Below are 19,216 nucleotides of genomic sequence, written 5' to 3'. Positions count from 1 at the left end.
AAGACTCATTCTATTCTATTAGTGTAGCACATGCTAAATAAACCTATCTATGCGGTATACAGATGGGTGAATGAATGAATCAAAGAACAAATGAACAGAGAACATACATGTTTGAGTCAGGGCAGGCCATGAGCAATTCTGTCTTGGGTGTGGAGCCTAAGGAAAGTGGAAAAAAAAAAAGAGGGGGGGACATCATAGGGGAAACAGATCTAGAAACAAAATTTACCTTATAATTTTGCCCAGAACTATGCTAGTAATAATTATTAAAGCACCACTAAGCGTCATCCCTTCATAATGAATAAACTTCAGAAGTCTCTGTTTAATGATCCAAAGTGTAAACAGCCCTGGTTTGGCCCTGAATGGTGACCCAGCCTTGGTCTTCTCATTTAAAACTGCCAGGCTTTTTCCTCCATCCACAGCTGGCAAATTGCAGAGTTTCAATATTTGAACCAGACTTGAAAACTTTATACATAATGAAATTTCAACTAAGCAAGTTCTCTGAACTCAAAGCTTTCTTGCAAATTAGGCATATCCTACGAATCCACTTTTGATAAAGTTAATGTTGAGTCCCCTTAGACAGTCGAGCTTGTGTGTTTGAGGGGTTTGACAATGCTGAATGCTGAATTTGTGATTTTAAACATGAGTTCTGGTTATTTTAAGCTATTTCTATCTCCTTGACGGCACTGTAATGAAAGAACCTCCAAGGGTGTTTTTATTCTCTCATAAGTGTTTCTAGCAGGAAAAAAAAAAAAATACTTATTTGTAGAAATTTTCCATTGCCTAATAAATGTATCCATCCCCAAAAAGAATCAGTTAATAAGAGTATTCATCAATATATACAGAGTGGAAGCCAACTACCCAACATAAATCCTCATGAATCAAATATTACTTAGGTTTTCTAATTTCCTAAGAAATCAATATATAATTTAGCTGGTGATGGATGTGCAGCCACAAACCATTAACAACCTAGTTGTGAATCTCTCCAACTAAGTGTCTCCAGGCAACTGGGAACCTATCTGGATGACATAAGAAGTTCCCCTCTAAAGTTAAGATCCTAAAATGTATATTCTATTAGTCTGAAATATTACATTTGTGCCATTCCGTTGGGTTAAGTAAGGCTTTTGGAAACAAACAGAACCAGAATCTACGCCACTGGGGTATATTTTCTCCCACTCTTAAGGAGAGATTTTCAAAGAATGACACCCCTATCTCACCCCATACTCTCACTCATTCCTCCCAGTGGGAGAGTTTGCCAGAAGAAACAAACTCCTATATTTGTCTACTTGCATTTCAGCTACAAACCCTCTGAAAAATGGAAAAGGACTATCAAGCATCCTAATTATACTTTTTACATTATCTAAGTACACTTTTCATTGGAGGATAACATACACATGGAAGAGTACACAACAAGTCTACAGTTCACTGAATCTGTACTGAGTAAACACATCAACAACCCCAAAGACTCCTTTGTGTCCTATCTCGGTCATCCTTCCCAAAGTGCCTTCAATACCACAGATTAGTTTTGCTTGACCTTGAAAAGTACATAAATGCAATCTAGGTCTTTCTTTTGCACCACGGCTACAAGAGGGTACATGCTGTTGCTTGTGGCTTTGATTTGTTTAGCCTCTGCTATGTGATATTCCACTATGTGAATATACCACCTCTCGCCCATTAGACTGTGGAGGGAGATGTGAGGTATTTCGAGTTTGGGGCTAACTCGAAGAATGCTTGTACACATTTTTGTGACATACACACTAATTTCTGTTGGCTTCCTAACTAATTGCATTTTGACTACTGATAAAGATGAATCAAATGGAGTTGCCTGCCAGGGGACTGTTGATTTGTTGAGCTCATACCCACTGAATGATACACCGCAGCATCTTTCATTCCTATGGATTCGTTCCAGAGTGGAAAGAGGAAACACTATGGTCCACAGAGAATTGGATCATAACTGTGCTCAGGCAGAGAAAGAATGACATGAACAGCCCAGTAGGCTCATTTAGCTCAGATGAGATTTTGTGAGAGAGAACAGAACCTAGTATGAAAGAAATGAGCTGTATGATGAAGCTAGATTTGATGGAAGGGACCAGAGTTTTTGGAGGGTTACTTAAAGCATGAAAGCTTGCATCCCACCTGCTATCTGCCTGGCGAGACAAAGAGCCTGGAGACTAGTATGAAAGGTCGGAGGCTTACCACACTCTGTTTTGTGTGGGTTGTGTTGTTTTACTGCCTTTTTGTTTCAACAAGTCAATGGGGAAAGAGAAAACTGCATCATAATGTGTGCTCAGGCACACACAGTCACTGTGCCAGAGATGTCCACAGATGGGCCAGGGGGCCACCCTACCCAGCGAGCCAGGCTAAAGACAAACCACACAGCAGAAGCCTGTGTGTCAGGTCACAGTGGCACAGGAAGCATTTTTGATAAAGAAGAATGTCTTGGGACACCTGGATGGCTCAACAGTTGACCGTCTGCCTTTGGCTCAGGGTATGATCCCAGAGTTCTGGGATCAAGTCCCACATCGGGCTCCCTGCGAGGAGCCTGCTTCTCCCTCTGCCTATGTCTCTAACTTCTCTCTGTGTCTCTTATGAATAAATAAATGAATAAATAAAATCTTAAAAGAAAAAAAGAGTGTCTTACTAGTCCCTTACTTTCGCCAGCCCTTTGGCAGGCATTCTGACCTAGTCACTCTGAGCCGACCTAGCTCCTACTCTAAACATCAAACTCAACATTGTAGCTGGCTACAAACACCTGCAAAAATTATTCTGTGAATAACTCCAAGCAAAACTAATCATTGTAAGTATTGATAAAAATGACTTTCAAGGTTAAAAAGCACTGCCATTTATAGATAAGCTAAGAGAACACACAAGCATCACATCACCACCACACTTGGCATCCAGTACCCTCCCACACACTGAGAAATCGGCCCTGATTCCTGGGTCCAGACCAGAAGAACTCCAGATTCTTTTGTTCAACAGATTCATTCTATTTATTGAGTATTTAATTTGCACCAATTATGAGATCACTAGCAACAGAGAAGCACTTTCTCTGGTTAGATATCTCTCCTCTGAGTACCTTTTCATAGAACTTCACTTCTCAGAGTGTCCCACAGAACACTTACCTTTCAAAATGCTCTGCTGCAAGATGGTTTTGAAGACAGGTAACTTTTGGAAACCCTCCCTATCATGTTCCTTTTTCATAGCTCCATACTGTATATGAATATATTCAAGGCTCTAAGAACTTCTGCAATAAATAAGCATGTTTAATTCTCTTTAACCTAACATCTGCCAAACTTATTTGATCTGGGAATTCTATTTATATGACACAGTATTTGTGGGTCATAATTTGAGAAATGATGTTATGAAGACCATTCATTAAAGAGACTGCATTAACTCATCCAGGAAGGTTTTTCGGATGGCCTTCACTACAACTAAATGCTCAGAGGAGAGGCCTGGGTTGGCAGTTGTTCTCAAGGACTCACTGGGTAGCCTTGCCTTCATTTGCAAATAATCAAGTTCCTCTGTGTTCTGCAAAACCCAATTTCCTTATCTATAATATGTACAGTACAAATTAATATACTTACTTTGAAGAACCACTGCATTAGAAATATATGTTAAGTCCTTAAAATATAAATATATATACACAACAAAAGATACTCATCATTATTACTAAGTCTATGTAAACTACAGTCTTTCTTCATAAGAGCCAATTCTCTAGATTAAGGATCCACCATAATGACATATGCACCTTTTTTTCAACTAGAGATCATAATCCTTAGGTCTTCTAGCAAGTGAGGGAGATTTGAGCATGCCCAGGAAGAAGTTGCCTCTTGGGAAGAATCACCTTCCTTTTAGTAATGTCCTCCTCACTTGCTAGCCAGGCACTGTTCCATAAAACTTAAAGCAATGGTGGAAATGTGGCCAGTGTCCTCTGTGTTGGACAGTGTAGTTCTAGACTCCACTCACTGGCATGAGGTCTTTCCTCTCTTCCTCCCCAAATCTGGGTCTTCCACAGGTCAGCAGAGCCCTGGGTCACCCGTACTACGGCAGGTCAGTTGTAAAGGCTGCTTCGTAATTAGGGTTGATGTGAAGTTTGGGTTGGTGACAACGTTGTCTGCTGGGTTGATATAAGGAGTGCTGGAGAAGGTTCTTGTGAAGGCAAAACCCTTGCACAGGCATAGTGTCCCACTGCCTTGTCATTGTTAACTTCTTTGGAAGTGGATCATACCCCTTGAAAGCAGCTGCTAAATGAATGTTTTGGATGAGAAGATACAGTAAGTAAGACAGTACCAGTGAAAAATACCTTTGTCCCACCAAATTCATCCACTCCATGGGAGAGAATAGGACCACCAGGGAATGAAATGTTAGGTGGTTAAGTTTTGATAGAAAGAAATAATCCTGGGTATGGAGAACTGATCACACCATGGGATAATGCACTGGGAATAGCTAAGCAGCAAATCAGAGGTGGAGGTGCTGAGGGCTTAGTCTCAGGGTATTTGGGAAACAAAATCTTGAAAGAGAAAAGATAGAAGGTTCTAGGGGTGATTGTGCAGTTGCATCGAAACGGTCTTAGAATGACTCCATATATTTTGGTTTTATCCTCTCCTCTAAGTAAGCCACTGAGCTGAGGAATTTCAGGAATCTCTAAATTCTGTCCTCTTTCATTCTCTCTTCCCCAACCCCTAGCGTGGGCTACTAACTACTTTCTGCCAAACACACCATTTTCCAAGTCCACGAAGCCAGGGCATTCCAAGAGGGCTTCCAGGTTTAAATATCCCCTGTGTCAGTTAAGACCATACCTTCAGCAGAAGAAAGTGGTTTTAAATTTCTTAAAATTGGCTGCTGTTCCCATATCGTTTCAGATTTGAAGGAGAAAACCATTTACCTTCCTCAGGAATATTTTTTTAAATAAATTGCTCATTTTTATTTATAAAGAATGATTAAGGCTTTGGGGAGAAGATCTCTGGAGTTAAAAGTTTCTCTAACAAACCTTATGGCAGCTCTACCCCAGCAATGCCAAGATACTCATGTAGCCAGCTCACTTGTGTATCTCTTTGTTTAAAATTGAAGCAAAGGCTCTGGGGGAGAAGAAGAGAGACAGACAGACAGAAAGATATATACACGTAGGTATCAGAGCAGTACACCTTGAGTTGACTTTTTAAATAGGCTTAACTTCAGTACAACTATAAAGGACAGAGAATATGCAGATGATTAGGGAAAATGAGACCTTATCCCACATTAGAGCAAAATTTCACAGTCAGCTTTTTAAAAAAACAAATCATTTAAAACACTTCCCTCAAGCAAGAGTTAAAACCAAGGAACTTACATCACTGAAGCCAAAGCAGGAAGAAACAGCCAGAAACTACCACATACAGAATTCAGGCAAGGAGTTCCAAGTAGCGTTCCGACAGGCGGAATATGGATTAATCGGGGAAGCCCATGAGATCTCCTTTTCAGGAGAATTTTTAGAACAGGATAAAACCACCTAGCACATCTCCTTAGAAGTCAGGGGAAAACCAGAACAGCAGAGCTTTCTCAGGTCTCTTCCATGTGTATTGACAATGGGTTAGAAATAGAGCATTTCCATGGCAGAGTCAGTGTTAAGTGCTAGCTGCATGTCAAGCCTTCCAGTGGCCAGCTCAGGGTTTGGTTCCTGTTCCTTTTCACTGTGTGGATTTATTACAGGCAGGTTCCCAAGACACAGAAGCTCAATGTTCCTCCTGCCCGCCTCCCTCAACTTGCACTCGTGTTTGGTTTGATGAATCACTTTAATATATACTAAAGGGTTGAAAAATAAAAATCAATGTATGCCAATCAATAGACCTCTAGAAAGAAACATGGTTTCTCAGCTTTGCTTGTCTATAAAGGGAAATGCTCTTGCAGCCTAAAAATGTACTAAGTAGAAAAGACTAATAATGTAGGAGCTAAGTTGTGATTAAACCAAAGTCACCGCCAACTGGTCTCATCACAAAGTGAGCCAGGTGTTTTCCCAGAGTTCTGTGCTTTCACATTTCACATACTTCATTTCACATAATGAAGCACCAGAGAAGGGGCAACCAGAGAAAGCAGACCCACTGCAGAAAAATACTCACGGCTGGAAGAAATACAGGACTCAGATCTCATGGCCTTTGTCTCTTCCATCCACCCTATTCCTATTCTGGGCCGTCCCAAAGGGCATTTGGATCAGAAGGAACAGCTTGGGAGGGAGTCCCCATGTTGTTCTGATTTAATGGGCATGGCTAACAGATAGCCTGACCAGAGACATCCTCTACTGACTCTGATCACAGCAGAAACGGAAACCTCTCTTTTGAGATTTTTATGGATAGGAGCCCTCAAAGACTTCTTTTTGAAAGCAGAAAGTAGGTAGAGTGTGTTATAGCCTGTTCATAGGCACCCACAACTAGTATGCCCATATAAGTCAGTCCCCTGGTCTCTACCCCTAAAAGCATTCCACAATGGAAGGATAAAAGTTGACCTGGAAAGGGGAACAGGGAGGTTAAAACCAATCAAGAGTCTCAAAGTTAACAATTCACCTCGGATCATCCCTGCATTCATCTCTTGGGAATGACAATTCAAAACTAAGCCAGCTTTAAGCTTTCATGGCAGCAACCGCATCAGGACCACCTCCACCCTAGGCATTTGGCTGCATACGGAGGCAAGAAAACCCACAAGCCTTCATTATGTTCATTATGTTATGGTAAGTTCCAGAGGGAATCACTGTTGAAAGCTGAGATCTGCACCCTCTCTATAGGCCTCCATGGAAGAACCATTTCACTTAGCAAAGCCAAGGAATTCTGTTCCCACTTTTTTTTCTTTTTTAAGATTTTATTTATTTTTTCATGAGACACACACACACAGAGAGAGAGAAAGAGAGAGAGAGAGAGGCAGAGACACAGGCAGAAGGAGAAGCAGGCTCCATGCAGGGAGCCTGATGTGGGCTCCATCCTGGGACTCCAGGATCACACACTGGGCCAAAGGCAGGTGCTAAACCGCTGAGCCACCCAGGGATCCCCTTCTGTTCCCATTCTTAAGAGTCAAAATTTTCTGGAGCAAAAAAAAAAAAAAAAAAAAAAAAAAAAATACACCTAGCTCTCATTCCCAGGAGCCCAGCTTTGCACAATTTGTATAATTATCTGGTTCACCAATATCTCCTCTCTAGGCTTGGTAGTGCTGTCTAGCTCTCAAAGTTCTACATCTTCCAAGGTTGGTACAAATGACCCCCCACATACCTGAAACCTTTACTCACTCCACAACTCTTTCCTTCCTCCTCTTCCATGAGTTGGAGACTCTCCCTCTCCAACTCTCTAAGACATTTCTCTATTTTTCTTTCCAACCAGCAGTCTTCTAAAATACCTCTCTACCTAGAAGATGAATAATCGGTACATATGAACGTCTCCCATAAACAAAATGCCATAACCTTTCCTGATTCCAGTTACACAACTGCCATCCCATCTGGACTCCATGAAGCCTGCAATACGGCTACCACAGACCTTCCCACCATCCTGGTCTGCTCTCCCTTCCTCATGATGATGGAAGCGGCGCAGACCTCAAGCAGGCACTCCCCATCCCTGTCTTCCTTGATCTCAACAGCACTGTCCAAAAGAAGCCTGACGTGAGCCACATCTTAAATTCACATTTTCTGATCATCACATTCAAAACATAAAAAGAAAATGGGGAAGATTAACGTAAGCAACATATCTCATTTAGCCCAATGCGTCCACACTGAGATCTCAACATGCAATCAAGATAAAGAAATTATTAGCGAGCTCTTTTACACTCTTTCTCCCTATTTACTTATTGGAATCTGGTATATATCTCACATTTACAGCACATCTCAATTTAGATGTTTATGTTTTCTTACGAAGTATTTGGCCTTGATCTCAGTTTCATATAAATCATGACAGAAAAGTAGATTCACGTGCCCAAGCTGTTCCCAACAGACAAAAAGTTCTCCAGTAACTCAATCAGTTGTTACATGTAAATTATTAGTTAAAATTAAAAATTCAGTTCTACCTACAATCCTCCTTGTTTCATCAGACTTCAGATTCCAATGGCAAGCGGCATTTCTCCTTGTTCATCAACAGTACTTCCAAATATAAAACACCCTCTTCTTGGAAGCTCGTATCACCTTCTCCCTGCACGTTGCCCAGCACCCCCTAGATGTCCCCCTATGCCTGTCAGACTCTGGCAGCTGGCTCCTGCTCTTCCTGTCCACCTCTAGCTCTTGTGCTCTGGATAACCTCAGGGCTGTGTCATATGCCAGCCAACACCTGCCCTCAGAGCACGGTGACCTCTGAATTCCAGGATCTTCGGCTCTTCTCCATTTCAGATGCCCACATCCACAGCTATCTTCTAGATCTTGTCATGACCCTGAATTGGCCCACATCGAGTCTAACACCCCATTCCGTGTCTTCACTCTAAACTTCTCATCCTCCCATTCCTCTGACTTTATGAAAACTCAATCCCCCGAGACTTCTCTTCCACCCCAGTCCACTGCCCTCACTCCCATCCTCACAGCACAGTAAGTGGGTCAGGAACAGAGCTCCTGAAACCAGACTCTGTGAGGTTGCACCCAACCTCGGCCACTTACAGGCTACGTGGCCTTGGAGAAATTATTCAACCTCTCTCACTTAGCTCTCTCTGCTGTTAAAATGAGGGGAACAACCCTGTCAAACAGGCTGTGTGAAGATCAACCATAAAGCACTTAGCACCATGTGGTCGTTATGTCAATTTGTTAAACTGGGCCAGAGTAGAACAATAGTCTCCCCAACCACTCTTTGTCCTTCTGTCCAGCCACTGGGCAAAACCACACCCATGTCACTGCTGCCATCTGCCTTCCTACTCTCTACATGGCCAACCACATCCTCCTGGGGAAAATGCCAGCAGGCTGCAAACTGGCGCTCCCACAAATGCGGTCTCTGACACCAGCATTACTGTGTGAGCAATCTGCATGTCCGCCGTCAGCTCTTTCCACCATTCCCCACGCCTAACAGGCTTTTCCCCCATCAGAAGTGGAGGCTACAACAGCCGAGGGAAGCGCTAGCAAACTTCTAATGAGAAATTTCTGGAGAACTGAACACGAGTCAGAAACTAATGGGGTTTTCTTATTATTACTTTGCTTGACTTCGAACTGAAGTAATCATTATGTTATAGAAAAAGGTAAATGACCTCTGCCCAGCCTAGCTCCTATCTAGAGGGCCAAATTTGTCCATAGACTCAAGGAGCTGGGATTTTATCATCAAAACAGAGCAGTGGTGGAGCAAAAGCAACCTAAAGAAGACTTGGAAACGAAGCTGAAGGAAGACAGGAATGTCCGAGAGAGAGAGAGAGAGAGAGAGAGAGGGGCACTTAGAGGCCAACACCACCACAGGCTGGGTAACAGCCCTCAGAGAGGCCCACATCCACAGCCCTAGAACCTGTGAGCATGACTTAAGGCAATATGCAGATAGGATTATCTGATGGATACTGAGGTGGGGAGAAGTTCCTATGTTACGTGGTGGGTCCCAAATATAATCACAAGTGTCCACAGAAGATGGAGGTTGAGGGAGATTGGATGCTGAAGTAGAAGTTGTCACAACAGAAACAAGAGATTGGAATGATGTCAGGGAATGTCAAGGCAGCCTCCAGATGCTAGAAAAGGCAAGAAAAGAGATCCTCCCTAGGGCCTGTAGAAGGAACCAGCCCTGCCACACCTTGACTTGAGCTCAGTGACACTGATTTTGGAATTCCAAACTGCAGAACTCTAAGAGAAGAAAGTTCTGTTGTGTTAAGCCAGCAGCTCTGTGGTAATTTGTCGCAGCAGCAGTCAGAACCTAATACACACAGGCCATGAGGAAAACCTCAGGTGCTCCAGAAACCTTGCAAGAGGCCAGGCCCAGCCTGTGCCATGAGGGGACACTCAGATCTGGTCGTGAGGGTCTCAGCCCTGATGCTCAGACTGGCCAACGAAGGAGACTCATCAGGACAGCCCTGGGTCAGCGCACGCCTGCATTCAACACTGCTTTGGATGCCATCACCCTGCTCAGAGGGGCTGCTGAGCCTCCTGGTCTGAAAAACAAGATACTCTAGGTGCTCCCAGAATTAATAGACTCTTCACAAACCTCTAAGCATTGGAGACCCCAGAGAACCAAAATGAATGGGGTATGTTCAGAACATAAATCTCTACGTAGATCTGTTAGGGGTCAAACTGTGTTCCCCCCAAATTCACAGGCTGGAGTCTCAACACCAGTACTTTGCAATGGGACTTTATTTGGAAATGGAGTCATTGTAGCTGTAAAGAGGGAAGATGTCACTGGTGTGGGGAACCCCTACTCCAGTATGCCCAGTGTCCTCATAGAAGAGGGAAAATCGGACACAGATACTCCCATGAGCACATCATGTGAAGATGGGAGTGCTGAGGCCACAAGCAAGAAATCACCAGGGGCAAGTCCTAGAAAGATCCTCCCCCCCCCCCCGCCCCACCCCCAGCTTCAGAGGGAGCCCGGCCCTGCCCGAACCCTGGGCTCCAACTTCTGGCCTCCAGAGTCCTGAGACAATACTTTGTTAAGGGCAGCCCTAGCCCATGAATGCGAAATCCTGACAGAAAGGAAAGAAACTAAAGCTGCCCGCCCCCACCACCCCCACCCCCGGAAGAACAGGCCCCAAAGAAGGAGCTGGATTCGGACGGTAAAGCTCAGCCGGGTGGGCTACAAAGGGAGGAGCAGAGACAGGGAAATGCGGCCCTTCTGGCGCCATCCCCAGCCCCGCTGCAGACAGAGCCGTGGAGGACCTGGAGGACGGGGCTTCTGCTGCCCTGTGAGGCCAGGCCCCAAGGCTAGAGAGAACCAGAAGCTAGGCAAAGCCAAAGGTGGAGGTGATGGGCTGTTCAGGAGACCCTGGGGCACACGTCTTGAAAGTACCAGCCTCAGCTGCTGTGAGGGGGATTCTCTCTAAGGCAACTGTGAGCCCCAAGCAGCTCACGTGGCCGAGGCGGCCAGAGCAGGAGCCAGAGCCATGACAGTGGCGTCTAGAGTTCTCCTTCCATTTCTCTGGCCGTAGGGGGGCGCTGTGAAGACAGCCTTGGGGTCTCCTGAGATGAAGACATTCAGCAAGGCCAGGACAGTGAGGACACCGTGAGGGAATCATTCACGTCTGTGAAATTGTGCTTCCATAAATTATAGGTTTACAACCTCTGCTGTTAAGAGGGAGAAAAAGAGTGGTTTCTACTGAGAATTAGAGGGAAAAAAATATTGTAACTGAGTGAAAGAGAACAGAGCTCCTAACCAGAGGAGAGGCTCCTTGAAGAAGACCGAGATCAACACGTGGAACCTCACTAGCTTCCACCCTGGCTTCCCTCCAGTGGTGGTGGGTGAACCATAGCTCAGCCCCCCACCGTCCCTGGTTATGCTCATGCCCTCCCTGAGCTTGCAGGCTCACAGAGCAGGGGTCACCTTCTCTTGCATCTAGAACAGTCCCCACATGGTCCCTGTGACTTACTTACAAAAACAGAAGCACTAAGTCACGTCAGCTCAGAGGTACCATCCTTTAAAGGATCATATACAAGGAACAATCCTTGATTACTGAGTTCTTAGCATAAGCGTCCTTAGCCCAAGCCTTGATGGGCCACAGCTGAGGGGACTCAGGGCCCAGAATATGTGGTCCAGAGACAAATTTACTGTTCTGACTTTGTTTCCCTAACTACATAATTCACCAGAAAATTCTCTCTTGTCCTTCAGTATTGAGAACATATTAATTCCGCTCCCTTCTCCCCACACACCCCACTCACTCTCCAGGGGCTCCATTCCCCAGATCCCTACCAGCCCTCAAGTTCTATTCCTTGGAGATCCTCCTCCTCTTACAGAGAACCCTCTCGTGGCTGTTTTCTTGGGAATTAGTCTTTTCTCCTAGAATTCCTCTGCAACTTTGACAATCCTACCACCAAAACAAAAACCAAACACCACTCACCCAAGTCCTCAGCACATGCAGCCTAAGGCGACGAGAGCCCAGAGGGGGTTGCAGTGTGACTAAGCAAACAATAAATAATCTTGAAGTGAATATTAAAAATCCCCTTTTGGGCAGCCTAGGTGGCTCAGCGGTTTAGCGCCGCCTTCAGCCCAGGGTGTGATCCTGGGGTCCTGGGATCAAGTCCCGCATCAGGCTCCCTGCATGGAGCCTGCTTCTCCCTCTGCCTGTGTCTCTGCCTCTCTCTCTCTCTCTCTCTCTCTCAGGAATAAATAAAATCTTTTTAAAAAATAAAAAATAAAAATAAAAATCCCTGTTTGCCCATGCCTCCACTGGGAAGGTCTCTTGGTCCACCCCTTCCAATGCTCCACGCTGCTGCACTGTGATCCCCTCACCCACTACCTCAACACAAGGTGTGTCCTATGATGACGCAACTTCCTCCAGGCCACACCCCCAGGGCATCGCCTTCCTCCCTACAGGGCTCACAGAGCTCTTCCTAAATTAAGACAGTGCCCTCCCAAAGATATTTTTCTGGTGCTCATGAATAGGATGGCAAGTTTTCCATAACGATACTATTCAGACCTGGTTAAAACTGGCTGGTTAATTTTTTTTTTAATTTTGCCTGGTTTTCCTTATTTTTAAGAACCAATTAATGTGATTTGTTTTTTGTTTTTAGTTTACTGCTGTATTTAGCTTGAGTTCCTACTTATAAATAAACCTACTCTGGCTCACCTACTCCATTCGTTTTTGCTTTATATCATGTTTTGACAAATTCTGACAAAGTTATAAAAGAATACGAAGCAACCAACTGCCTTCACTTCGAACTCATCTTAAAAAGTTCAATTTTATTCTTGCTAATAACCCAGGAAATTGATACTTACAAAAACTGGAAAATCTTGTTTTTCTAACTATGATTAAAAAAAAAAATTGTCACTCCTACTCAAAAGTAATTATACTAACAGCTTATAAGAAGAATTTATATTGAGTTATTAAATTAGTGACAAATGTATTTTCTTCCAGTCCGGGAATAACCTATAAATGATTTCACACATACTTGGACCCCTACAGTGCCCTTAAATTCATTTCTTCTCATGGTAAATTTTTAAAAAGCAGGGAGGAGAAAAAAAATGTTTTTGCTAATATGTTTTGGTAATTTAACTCTTTCCGAATCTCTCCCACATCCTTCAGAGACCAGGAGTTGTGTATATTCCAGTCATCTCCTCAAAAGTAAATTCTATTTGAGTGGAAGAAAAAGTTTTAGTGACAAGAATACAGATGGATGTGTAGGCATTTGCATTCTCTGCCATGTTCTACCCCTCTAACTCTGAATAAGCTATTTAGCCTCTTTGAGACTCAGTTTCCCCATTCATACCTTGAAGTTCCAAGTAACTGTATCCAAAATCTCAAAAGAGGCAAGAGGGATTACCAAGTGTCCTTTGATGGCAGTACTGGGTTGGCCTTTTTATCGTCTGGAATATTTTTCAACTCTGTAGGAGCAGAGTTTAACTTGCAAATTTTGGTCCAGTAGGAACTGGTGGGGTTCAGGACACACCGCCCCAAAGCAGAACACTTTGGCATATTCATTATCTTAAGGTAATGAATATACGAAAAATGAAGAAAGCAGGAAGGTCACTCTGACCCCATGTTTCCCATTCCTCCCCCACCCCGCCCGTCCTTCCTTGAAACAGGCTTGAAATTTCCAAGTGAAAGGTATTTTCCCATACCAGGGGGAAGGAGATTGCTCTTATCACCAAAGATAGGGGGTGTGGGGCTGAGACATCTGTGCAAACAAATCTTATTAAACTAACCCTTATCTTCCTGGTTACTTCTTTACCATTTACCACCTCTAGCCCAAACACCTCTGATTTGTCAATTTTTCACAAATGTATTGTTTCTTTGGCTAAAAGGTATAAAAGTGTCCTGCTCTCTTTCACTTAAAAATCCCCTTGATGAGTCAGCTAAAAAAAAAAAATAGCAATTTTATTCATCTCAACCCTGAGTACACATATTTTTAATAAGCTTCGTGTCAAAACAGGAGGGGCACATAAAGCACATCTGCTGTCACGAGGTTGTCCTGAGGAAAGGCAATTGTATGATTGATCAAGTTTAGAACTGAACTAGCTGCTTTCTTCATGAAACAACATCTTTACTCAAAAGAATGACTGAAACTGGTTGGTGGACATTTCCCCAACAACAAATCAGTTATGCCTGTCACTTCAAGGAAAAGTGACAGTATTTGTCAGCTACGATAAAAATTTGAGCTCTTAAGCAAAAAAATAGCATTTTGGAAAATTTCGATCTACCCCCAGGATACTGACAACTTCCAAATACTCAAAGACTTGGGTGATAAGATGGCTGGTGATATAAACAACTGTGATTTTTTTTTTTTTTACACCATGTAACAAAACATGTCAACAAAACAGGTCCTTTGGAACAACTTTGTAACTTAATGACCTAATATTTTCCAAACGTCCAATGCACCAGGCAACAAAATCACGTCCGAATAAACAACCCATGCAGAGTGCAAAACAGACCAGTGGATTTTAATATACAGAGGGAAAAAATTAATTGACATGTTCTCAGATTCTCCATCACAACTAAAGGTTAAGAAACTACCTCTTGCTGGGGTTGAGCTGAAGTTTATTATCAAAAAAGAATATTCACAAGCTGAAGCTGCTCACTGCATTGCCTTTACTTGCCTGCCTGAGGCCCTCACATCACACCTGCTTGACTGGGAGGCATAGTGAATATGAGAAGTACACAAGGTTCTCCCTCGGCTCTAGGAAGAAATAAATTGTAAACTGTTAAAAAAAAGAAAAAGAAGAAAGAAGAAGAAGAAACCAAGGCAATAAGTTGTCCTTTTCCAACCGGATGTCCAGGTAAGTTCACACTTTCTTCACGTGCTTCAACCAACACAACGTATTACAACAGAATGAGTGTGGGAGCAGAGTGCTATACAGCTGTCTCCCTGTAAGCAGACTTTATAGAGATTTATAAAAATATAAAACGATGTCACTCTTCTAAGTTATTTGTTTTGGATCAGATAGTTATTTTTCATAAAATATCTGTTTTTTATGGTAACATATAATGGATTTATTATTGTTATTCTTAAGCAAAGAAATATTTTCAGTGTCTTAATTTCTACTAGGGGAAAAATTAATAGATAAAATGAAAGCTCTTTAAAAACCTCAGTAATATTTAATAGTGTAAAATGGACGGAAACCAAAAAGGGTGAGAACTGCTCTCTAAGCAGGGGGGTTTAGGTTATCGACCGATAGCTTTGTTTAATATGCAGGTTAGAAGACCAACACGGTCCTATCCCAGAGCCTATCAGTGCCCCTGCCCCTAAGTGAAGGACTAACAATATTCCCCATTCATACCAGGAACTACCATAACACAACATCTCTACTTATCTACACCATGGGCTTCTCTGCAGCCAACTGTAAGCATCCTGTGAATAAGAACCACAACTTCTATTCCCTTGTGCCTGCTAAGTACCTTACAAATGGCAAAGAGATGATGGGTTGATTTTCATCATAAAAATATATCTCCCAAGAGGCTATGTTCTCCTGAAGATGGACTCAACCAGCTTGCTGGTAACTCAACCAATTTGTAAGTAACACTTCCACAGCCTGGGATGAAGTACACTGTGCCTCTTTTCTAGACGCATCATTCTCTTCAATCAAAAGGGCGTGAGAAAAGGAGGACTCCTATCTAGTCAGCCAAACCAACCCAAGTTGAGTTTTTCAGTCTAGTGTTGCAACCGGATCCCCCACATCCTGAGGGCTACATTTATCAATCCACGGCACACTGAAACAAATTAACACAGGCATGACAAGTAGAGAAGAGGCAGTTGAGTTTAATAATCTTACATCTGTAAAGGATTTCTTACCTCTCCCTGGATTCTCAGAACATTGAGAATTCTCACTGCCATGAGAAAGGGTGGCTATTTTTACTTCTTATTAACCAATGAGCAAGCAGGCAAGGAGATGAAATCACCCACCAATGCCCATATAACAGCTTGGGGCACAGCGCAGAGCCCCCTCACTTCCCTGAAGGAACTCTGACTCCTGCTGCCATTTTGTTTTTGAAAGCGGTGGGGGGAAGACCATCAGTCATCTTTGCTCTTTTCTGGCTTCACTCTTGCTTATTGTGGGCTCTAATTCTTTGATTTGGATGCAAGAGTATTTCTTTTTTTAAATAAACTGCATCATTATCTAGAAAATTTTCTTCTTTAAAAATGTCCAGTATGTCTCTGAGATTCCTTATTGGCACCTCTATAAAACACAACTCAACACAACTTGGCCAGAAACAGGTCAACGTCACTCCATGGCATAATAATGCAATTACCTGCCTCTTCTCTTATTTCTTACCTAGTAATATGTGTCAAAGTCCTGAGGTGTAACGTACAGTGACGTGTATAACCTGGCAATACACATTCCCATATTTTCTCAATGGTTAGATACAGATCAAGTCTGGAGAGCACTTTCCAAAAATACTTTGCTTTTAGAAAAGATACAGAACCTCAAAGCCAAAACACTCCAGAATGTCAGGGCTTTCTACCCTCATGTCGCTCAATTATTCCAGGTGTCTGAAATTATCATTTGGGAACTAGCACACTAGTGATACAGAATGCAGGTGGAAGGCCATCTGGGTCTCTATGACTAAGAGACGGGTATTTATAAACAGGCTCACTTATTTTTACTCCCCGGCTGTAAATACATAAGGTATCTTCTAGAGAGACCACCAATACTCCGATGCATAATTTTCAAAGACATCACAGATTTCTTTTTTTTTTTAATTAATTTTTTTTGACATCACAGATTTCAAGCAGGGGCAGATTTGTACTCAGATCTGACAGTCCACTCTCACCGTAATCAGGTTATGACTGTTTTGCCAGGGACCTCTCACCCTCACAGGGCCACATCAAGCCACGGGTAGCAGAACGTGCACCTATACTCACCTGGACCAGCTCCCATTCCAGGATTCAGGCCTTCCAAAGACACATGTCTCGTGGAGGTCCTCTGAGATTTGTGGCTCTTTCATTTCACAAATATTAATAAGGGCAAGGAATGCTGGACTTGAGCGAGGGCTGTTTCCTTAAATCCCAAGGAGATGAGAGCTCACAATGATCTATGGAGAAGTTCCTCCTGCCCTCCACTCCTTACTGCCTTGCCCTACTCTCAGCTGTCTCTTCTGCCAAAGCCACAGCTCCATCAGACAAGGGCCTCCGGGGAAGCCGAGGCACAGGAGCTCCGGAGCTTCCCTGTTGCTGACCCCCACCTCCAGGAAGGTGGGACAGGCCTGCGAGGGCAGTGCCCTAACCATGCGGCTGACTCCATCAAGCTTCCCAGCTGTTGGCAGCAGAGGCCAGCTGGCCAACTCCTCTTAAAGTTTTCCTGGCGGCTTTAACATGATTTTGCTGCTGAACTTGGCCAAAGCAGGAGTGGGGTGTCCTGAGGTGAGACACTGAGAGGACGAGCAAGACAGACCCAGGTTCAAATCCCAACTGTATCTTATATCTGGCCCTGGTGCAAACCACTTGACTCCTCTGAGCCTCAGCTTCCTCGTATGTAAGTGGGTGACAAAAATACCCATTTGTGAAGTTTAAAAGAGGAATTTTCTGGGACCCCTGGGTGGCGCAGCGGTTTGGCGCCTGCCTTTGGCCCAGGGCACGATCCTGGAGACCCGGGATCGAATCCCACATCGGGCTCCCGGTGCATGGAGCCTGCTTCTCCCTCTGCCTATGTCTCTGCCTCTCTCTCTTTCTCTCTCTGTGACTATCATAAATAAATAAAAATTTAAAAAAAAAAGAGGGATTTTCTATCAAGTTCCCAGAGCGAGGTCTAGTACATCAGTGTACTGCCTTTGCCTTCCATACTTTGCTCAAAGGAGAGAAAGTCAAGTCCTCCAACACAGAAGAGCCGCAGCTCTTTCTAATCCCATCGCTAGTCCTTTTGCTGTGGACTGGCCGTGCTACCCTCACTTATCCAGCAGAAGCGATTACATGGGGGCTCCCAAGAATTAAGACTTAAAGCCCCCAGACTCACCCCTTCCCTTGGTAATGGAGACGATATCCACACAACAGACTGGAAAGATCAGCTGCCCCCCACACAGCTTAAACCAATGGCTCTTAAGCTGGCTACACATTGGAATCAGCTGGAAAGCTATGGGAACATCTACGGGCTCTAAAGGAGGCCTGGGAACCTGCATTTGTAAAGGCTCCACACGTGAGTCCAGCGGACAAAGGACTGAGCCCCTGAGTTCCAGTGGAAAAGCACCCGGACTGCCTGGATCTTCCGTTTTCTCCACGGAAGCCCCTGCCAGACGCCGATCAGGACGTTACTGTTTGTTTCGCTGGTGCCGACAACAGTCCTCCCGGCAGTTATTAGGGAGAAGAACCTTGCCCTGCTCACTTACTTACATTCAAGATTTTTAACTCAGCCCGAAAGCCTCAACCACTTTCTGATCTCGTGTCCTGGAAAAACTGCCCCTCACTCACCGTAGCTGGAGGACCGAGACAGTGATGCTCCAGACTCTCGTTCTTTCCGTCGTGCCCATCCTGGGCCTCTGTGCACTTCTGATCCATGGTCCCACTTTCACCTCGAACTCATCTCACTGGTGCCCATCATTACTGATTCCAGACAGGCCGACAATGGTAACTGGTTAAACTCTAAAACATTCAAGCTTTTTTGTTTAATTGTCTTTTTTTATACTCCTCTCTCATCAAGTCAGATGCAGGTTGTATGAGAAAGGGTAAACATGGGGCGCCTTGCGGGGGGGGGGGGGGCTCAGTGGTTAAGCATCTGCCTCTGGCTCAGGGTGTGATCCCCGGTGCTGAGATCAAATCCTGCATCGGGCTCCCCTGCAGGGAGCCTGCTTCTCCCTCTGCCTGTGTCTCTGCCTCTCTGTGTCTCTCATGAATAAAGAAAGAAAAGAAAAAGGGGTTCAACAGTTTCCAATTTTATTCTCTAGACTCATGTTCAGAAATCCAAGCTGTGGGGAGGCAAAGGGGAGCAGTGGCCAAGGAAGGCATGAAGGAAGTGAAGGGACGGCTCAAAAAGTAAGAGTCCACTAGGGGAAGATCTTCCACGGCCTCGGGACAGGCTGGCTGCTAGGGCCCTGGCTGGAACACCAACACCTGGGCAAGAAGTGAGGGCGCTCCAGTCAGGAGAATGTCCTGGCTTTTCCTAGACTTGCCCAAGGGATCCTAGTTATATGGAAAAAAAAAAAAAATCGCCGGTGGCTGTGACTCCTGGGGTGAGCCACCACCTTCTGG

At 44.1% G+C, this 19,216-nt stretch overlaps 1 pseudogene; it reads right to left on the bottom strand.

The window, feature by feature from the left end:
* The window catches only part of LOC140633695 (stAR-related lipid transfer protein 4 pseudogene), a 316,244-nt pseudogene extending 310,249 nt beyond the window's left edge, over positions 1 to 5,995 (bottom strand).
* Positions 5,996 to 19,216: the final 13,221 nt, after the last annotated feature.

Source organism: Canis lupus, chromosome 5 (assembly GCF_048164855.1).
Source record: "Canis lupus baileyi chromosome 5, mCanLup2.hap1, whole genome shotgun sequence".
In the NCBI taxonomy this organism is placed as follows: Eukaryota; Metazoa; Chordata; class Mammalia; order Carnivora; family Canidae; genus Canis; species Canis lupus.
Note: the sequence above shows the minus strand (reverse complement) of the source record. Positions and strands in the feature narration are given on the sequence as shown.